General features: G+C 40.9%; 1 protein-coding gene across 1 annotated transcript in view; it reads left to right on the top strand.

Moving 5' to 3' along the window:
* LOC113804166 (protein Skeletor, isoforms B/C) overlaps positions 1 to 7,500 on the top strand; it is a gene marked incomplete at its 3' end in the record, with an annotated part of 197,974 nt that overhangs the window by 22,375 nt on the left and 168,099 nt on the right.

Below are 7,500 nucleotides of genomic sequence, written 5' to 3' on the forward strand. Positions count from 1 at the left end.
GAGAAAGAATGGATAGCTATTTTGCGAAGGAGGAAGAGAGAATTAGAGAAAGAGTAGATAGATATTTTGCGAAGGACGAAGAGAGAATTAGAGAAAGAATGGATAGATATTTTGCGAGGGACGAAGAGAGAATTAGAGAAAGAATTAGATAGATATTTTGCGAAGGAGGAAGAGAATTAGAGAAAGAATAGATAGATATTTTGCGAAGGAGGAAGAGAGAATTAGAGAAAGAATAGATAGATATTTTGCGAAAGAGGAAGAGAGAATTAGAGAAAGAGTAGATGGATATTTTGCGAAGGAGGAAGAGAATTAGAGAAAGAATAGATAGATATTTTGCGAAGGAGGAAGAGAGAATTAGAGAAAGAGTAGATGGATATTTTGCGAAAGAGGAAGAGGGAATTAGAGAAAGAATAGATAGATATTTTGCGAATGATGAAGAGAATTAGAGAAAGAATAGATGGATATTTTGCGAAGGAGGAAGAGAGAATTAGAGAAAGAATAGATAGATATTTTGCGAAGGAGGAAGAGAGAATTAGAGAAAGAATGGATAGATATTTTGCGAAGGACGAAGAGAGAATTAGAGAAAGAATAGATAGATATTTTGCGAGGGAGGAAGAGAGAATTAGAGAAAGGATAGATAGATATTTTGCGAAGGACGAAGAGAGAATTAGAGAAAGGATAGATAGATATTACGCGAAGGACGAAGAGAGAATTAGAGAAAGAATAGATAGATATTTTGCGAAGGAAGAAGAGAATTAGAGAAAGAATGGAAAGATATTTTGCGAAGGAGGAAGAGAATTAGAGAAAGAATAGATAGATATTTTGCGAAGGAGGAAGAGAATTAGAGAAAGAATAGATAGATATTTTGCGCAGGAGAAGAATTAGAGAAAGAATAGATAGATATTTTGCGAAAAGGAAAGAGAGAATTAGAAAGAGTAGATAGATATTTTGCAAGAAAAGGGAAGAGAATTAGAGAAAGAATAGATAGATATTTTGCGAAGGAGGAAAGTATTAGAGAAAAAGCCAGATGGTCTTTGCAGAAGGAAGGAGAAGAAGGTAGAGAACGAATAGATAGATATTTTGCGAAGGAGGAAGAGAATTAGAGAAAGAATAGATGGATATTTTGCGAAGGAGGAAGAGAGACTAGAGAGAAGAGAACTTAGATAGATATTTTGCGAAGGAAGAAGAGAATTAGAGAAAGAATAGATAGATATTTTGCGAAGGAGGAAGAGAGAATTAGAGAAAGAATAGATAGATATTTTGCGAAGGAGGAAGAGAGAATTAGAGAAAGAATAGATAGATATTTTGCGAAGGAGGAAGAGAATTAGAGAAAGAATAGATAGATATTTTGCGAAGGAGGAAGAGAGAATTAGAGAAAGAATAGATAGATATTTTGCGAAGGAGGAAGAGAGAATTAGAGAAAGAATAGATAGATATTTTGCGAAGGAGGAAGAGAGAATTAGAGAAAGAATAGATTGGAGGAGACATAGGTATTGCGTCACACGGGGAAGAGATGTGGAATGGAAGAGGAGTGAGGGAGGAAGCGATAGAAGGAGGGATGGGAGTAATAAAAGTGGAATTGGAAGAGATAGGGAGAGAGGGAGAAAAAGGGAGTGATATGAGGTTGGGATATGGGAATAGAGAGAGAGAAAGAGAGGAAGGAAGTAAACGCGAGAGTAAGAGAAGGATGAAAAGAAAGGAAGCAGGAAGAAGGAATGGAAGATAAATAAATAAAAATGAGAGAGAAATCGACGGACAGAGACAGGGAGAAAAAAAAAGCTAGCGAGAAAGAAAAGAGATAGAGAGAGAAACAAAATAAAGAGAAAATGCAAGAGGACGCAAAGCAAGAGAGACAAAAATACGAAACAGAAAGAAAGGAGAAAGAGGGAGAGAAGACAAAATATTGATCGAGAAAGAAAGATAGAGAAAGCGACAGACAACCAACCCAACAGATACAGAGACAGAGACAAAAAAAAAAAAATAGAGACAAAAAAAAGGGAAATAGAGACAGGGAGTGGGAAATAGAAGAGGAGAGGGAGGAGGGAGCCCCCTGGTTAGCTGATGAAAGAAGATTTAAGGCCTTGTCAGACTTAGAACTCTCTCGGGGGATCAATAAAGACAAATGCGATTATGATCTTCGCTATGAATCCCCGAGGAGGCGCAATGGAGGAGGAGGAGGGAGGGAGGAGATTGAGAGATATGGTGAAAGGGGTTAAGGGACAGAAGGAGAAAGGGGGAGAAAGGAAAAGGAAAAGGTTGTAGGGATAGCAGGAGAGATTGAGATGGGGAAGAGGGTTAAGGGATCAGAATGAAAAGACAAAAGCGAAAAGGGGGAAGGGAGGATAGGAATCCCCGAGGGGTTAAGGGACAGAAGGAGAGAGAAAGGGAGGAAAGGAAAAAGGGAAAGGGGGATGGGAGAGACTGAAGAATATGGGTGAGTAGAAGGAGGGTTAAAGGGACAGAGATGAGAAAGAGAGAGGGAAGGAAAGGGGGATAGGAGAGTGGGTTAAGAGGATAAGAATGAAAAAGGGAGAAGGAAGAAGGAAAAGGAGAAAGGGGATTGGGTGAGATTTGAAGACAGGGAAGGGGGTTAAGGGACACAGAAGGAGAAAGGGAGAAGGAAAAGGAAGTTGAGAAGATAGGGAGGGGTTAAGGGACAGAAGGAGAGAGAGGGAGAAAGAGAGGAAAAAGGAAATGGGGGATAGGAGAGATTGAGAAGATGGGGGAAGAGGGTTAAGGGACAAGCAGAATGAAAAAGGGAGAAGGAAAAGGAAGGAGGGATAGGGAGGGGTTAAGGGACAGAGGAGAGAAGGGAAGGAGAGAAGGAAAAGGAAAGCGGGGATAGGAGAGATTCGAGAAGATAGGGGAAGGGGTTAAGGGACCAGAAGGAGAAAGGAAGGGAAGGATAGGGGGATAGAGTGGGTTAGGGGATAGAATGAAAAAAGGGAGAAGGAAGAGAGGAAAGGGGTGGATAGGAGAGATTGAGAAGATGGAAGGGGTTAAGGGACAGAATGAGAAAGAGAGAGAGAGGGAAGGAAAAGCGGGGGATAGGAGAGTGGGTTAAGGGATATGAAGAAGGAGAAAGAGAGAAGGAGAGGAAAAGGGGCATAAGGAGAGACTTTGAATGAAGGTAGGAAGAGAAGGGAGAGAGGGAGGGATGGAGGGAAGAAGGGGCGACGGGATGGAGGGAAGGAGAGAGAGAGACAAAGAAAGAAAGAAAGAACGACAAAGAGACATACTGAAGACACAGGGGGAGAGGGGGAAGAATGAGGAAAGAAGAAGAAAAGAGAGGAGAAATAAAGGAAAAGGGAATAGGAGAAAACTAGAAAAGCAGGGAAAGGGTTTAAAGGAGAGTAAGTAGGAGAGACCCAGAGATGGGGAGGAGGAAGGAAGGGAGGTAGGAGGAGAAGGGAAGGGAGGAAGAGGAGGGAGATAGAGCAGACTGAGAATATAAGGAGGAGGGTAAGAGACAAGAAGAAAGAGAGAGGGAAAGGAAGTATGGAAGGAGAGATTGAGAAAATAGAGAAATAGGATAGATTGAGAAAATAGGAAAGGAAGGAGATAGAGAGATAGAGATAGAGAGGATGGATAGGGACAGAAGGGGAAGGAGAAAGAGAGGGGATAGGAAAGACCTAGATGATGGGGAAGGGAAAAGGAAAGGGGAATAGGATTTGCGAAGAGAGGAGGAAGGGAAGGGAAAACAGACCGAGAAAAAATGAATAAGAAAGGAAGGAAGAAAAAGAAAAAAAGGAAGAGAAAAAATTAAGGAAGAAAGGAAGAGAAAAAAAATAATAAAAAGAGAGAAAAAGCGAAAGGCTATATAGATATTATAAGGGAGAAAAAACGACCATTATTAAGGGTCGAGATGATCTGCGCAAAAGGGAGTGCTCGAGAAGGAGAGAATGAGGACATAAAATAAAGAATGAGAGGCGTAAGGGAGATTATGGGACGAAAGCGATAATAAAAGAAAGTTGAAGGACGGAAGGAAGTAGAGAGAGGAGAAATCTGTCAGGAAGAGGTCTAGAAGTTGGGCACGAAACGGGTTTTATTTTGTTTTATTTATTTATTATTTTTTATTGTATTATTAAACACATACACCTTTATTTTGGTTTGGTAAATTATCATTATTATTATTTATGTTTTATTTTCACTTTTTTTTTGGTATTATTATTATCATTTATTATTTTTTAAGACATGTATTTATTTGTTTTTGAGCATTTATTGTTATTATTAATTTATTATTATATATTATTATTATTATGTATTATTATTATTATCACTATATTATTCATGTTTTTTTTTTTTTTTTTTTTTTTTTTTTTTTTTTAGGGGGGGGTGATATTAAGATCGAATTTAATCGAATTTAAGGCATGTTTTATTTGATCATTAATTTTATTATTATTATCATTTTTATTATTATTATTATTATTATTATTACTGCTATTGTTGTTATTATTATCATTAATGTTATTATTGTTATAATTATTATTATTATTATCATCATCATTATCATTATTATTATTATTTTGTATATTATTTTGTCTATTCATTATCGAATCAGCATAAAACTCAAGACGGAAATAAACAAAATAGGCAACATTGCAAAACAGTCATTGCAAAGACACTGAATATGACGAAGAATTCAGTAAAACCCCGTAGAAAATTGCCTTGTTTGCAGATCTTTCTCTGTCTGTCTGTCTGTCTGTATCTATCTATTTATCTATCTATCTCCCTTCCTCTCTCTCTTTCTCTCTCTCTCTCTGTATGTCTGTCTGTATGTCTGTCTGTATGTCTGTAGGTCTGTCTCTCTCTGTCTCTCTCTCTCTCTCTCTCTCTCTCTCTCTCTCTCTATATATATATATATATATATATATAGATATATATATATATATATATATATCTCTCTCTCTCTCTCTCTCTCTCTCTCTCTCTCTCCCTCTCTCCCTCCCTCCCTCCTTCGACATATGTCTTCATAAAAATATTTGCCATAGTTTCGACAAATATCAAGTCCATATCGACATGTATTAAGAGGCTATGGGGGATCGGGGAGGGGAGGGGGGGGGGAGGGGAGTGTAATAAAAGGGGAAAGGAGGGGAGGAGATAATAAGAAGGAGAAAGAGGGGAGAAAAAGAAGGAGAAGGGGAATGAGAAGGAGATGATAAGAAGGAGAAAGAGGGGAGAAAAGGGAGAAGGGGAATGAGAAGGAGATGATAAGAAGGAGAAAGCGGGGCTAAATAGCAGAAGGGGATATGAGCAGAATGGGATAAAAAGGAGATAAGAATTAGAATGAGGAGTGGATAAAAAGGAGGAGAAGCAGAAGGATGAGAAAGATGGAATAAGAAGAAGAGAAAGAAGAAGGAATAAGAAGAAGAAGGAGATGGAGGAGAAGGAGGAGAAGAAAGGGAAGAAAGCGATAAGAAAAAGGAGAAGAAGAAATAAAGTATAAGAAAATGGAGAAGAAGAAGAAATAGACGGAAGAGGAGAACAGCGTGGAAAAGAATGATAAATAGTAAGTAGATGAGAGGGAAAAATGGACTAAAAGTAAGTGAAAAGAGGAAAAAGAAAAATCAAAAATAGAGACTAAGAAAAAAGATGGCAAGGAGGAATTAGAATAAGATGGAAAAAGAAATAATGAACACGAAGAGGAAGTGAAATAAGAAACAATGAAAAAAGGAAGAAAGAAAAGACAGTGATAAAAAAAGAGGAATAGGAATGAAGGAATAATAATAAGAAGAAAACATTAAACGGAAGAATAAGTAAGGAACTATGATAAAAGTGTGCGAAGTAGAAGCAAAAGAAAACAGAAGGAATTAAATCGAATGAAATTACAAATGGTATTGATAACAACTCAGTTATACCGAGCTAACAACACATGCAAAGATGGCTTCCATAACTTTTAATTTTTCTTATAGTCGCTTATAATATTATATTATCTTTCTTCCTCAGTGTTACATAATTATATCTGGTTGTCTGTCTGTCTATCTATCTATATCTATCTGTATCTTTCTTCCTCAGTTTTATATAATCATATCTGGTTGTCTATCTATCTATTTCTTTATATATTTACTATCTATCTATCTATTTCTTTATTTATATATTTATTTCCTTTATTTTATTTATTTCCCCTTTTTCTATTTATTTGTCTATCTGTTTATCCATTTATCTCTCTATCTATTTATTGATGTATTTATCAGTCTGTCTATCTGTCACTTCTTTATTCGTTTATTTTGTATTATTTCTCTGTGTGTTTATTGTGTATATATTGGCACTCAATGGCACTGGAATCTGGACGTGTAATAGAATGTAATAAACAGAATCAAGGGGAGAAGGAGGGATAGAGAGAGGGTAGGAAGGAGGGAGGGAGGGAGGGAGGGAGGGAGGAAGGGAAGGAGGAAGGGAAGGAAGGAGAGGGAGGGAGGGAGGGAAGGAGAGATAGAGAGGGAGGGAAGGAAGGAGGGTAGGAAGGGAGGGAGAGGGGAAGGAGGGAGGAAGAGAGAGAGGGAAGGAGGAGAGGGAGGAGAGGAGGAGAGAGAGGATACTCTGAAGGAGGGAGGGAGGAGAGTAGTGAGGGAAGGAGGAGGGAGAAGAGAGGGAAGGAGGAAGAAAAGAAAAATCAAAATCATCCAGAGTACCTCCCCACCTCCTCCCCCTCCAGGACCCCCTCTCACCCAGTTCTCTCAGACCCTCCTTCACCCCTCCCTCTCGCGCCCTCCGAACGCCTCCCCTCTCACCCCTCGACACACCCTCCCCCTCCATCCTCGCCCCTCTCAGACACCCCCCTCCCTCGCCCCTCTCAGACACCCCCTCCCCCTCCCGTCTCGCCCCTCTCAGACACCCCCTCCACCTCCCTCCCTCTCCCCCTCTCAGACGCCCCCACTCCCTCCCTCTCCCCCTCTCAGACGCCCCCTCCCCTCCCTCTCGCCCCTCTCAGACGCCCCCCTCCCTCTCCCCCTCTCAGGACCCTCCTTAACCCCCCTCCCTCTCCCCCCTCTCAGACCCCCACCCCCCCCACTCGAAAGCAAAACTTAGACCATCATCCTTATCTCTCATGTCCGTAAAAACCCTCATCATCTCTGAGGGGAAAAAAAGAGGGGAAATGAGGATCGCATCTCCTTCAGCGCCTCCTACAGGATGCTTGAGGAGGGATTACGTCATCGGAGGGGAGGGAGGGAGGAAAGAGGGGGAGAGAAGGGGGGAGAGGGAGGAGCAGAAGAGAGGAGAGAGGAAGAGGGAAAAAAAGAAGGAAGGGAGAGGAAGAGAGGAAGGAGGAGGAGAGAGGTCGGGAAAAGGAGGAGAAGAGAGGGAGGGAGGAACGAGGAAAGGAGAGGGAGGAGGGAGGGAGGGAAAGGAGGGAGAGGGAGGATGGGGCAGGGGGCGAGGGGGGAGAGGGAGGGAGGGGGAAGGGAGGGAGCAGGGAGGAGAAAGGAGGGAGGGAAGGAGAGGGAGGAGAAGGAGAAGGAGGAGGAGAGGAGGGGGAGAGGGAGGGAGGGAGAAAGAGGA

The sequence above is a fragment of the Penaeus vannamei genome, chromosome 3 (genome assembly GCF_042767895.1).
Source record: "Penaeus vannamei isolate JL-2024 chromosome 3, ASM4276789v1, whole genome shotgun sequence".
Classification (NCBI taxonomy): domain Eukaryota; kingdom Metazoa; phylum Arthropoda; class Malacostraca; order Decapoda; family Penaeidae; genus Penaeus; species Penaeus vannamei.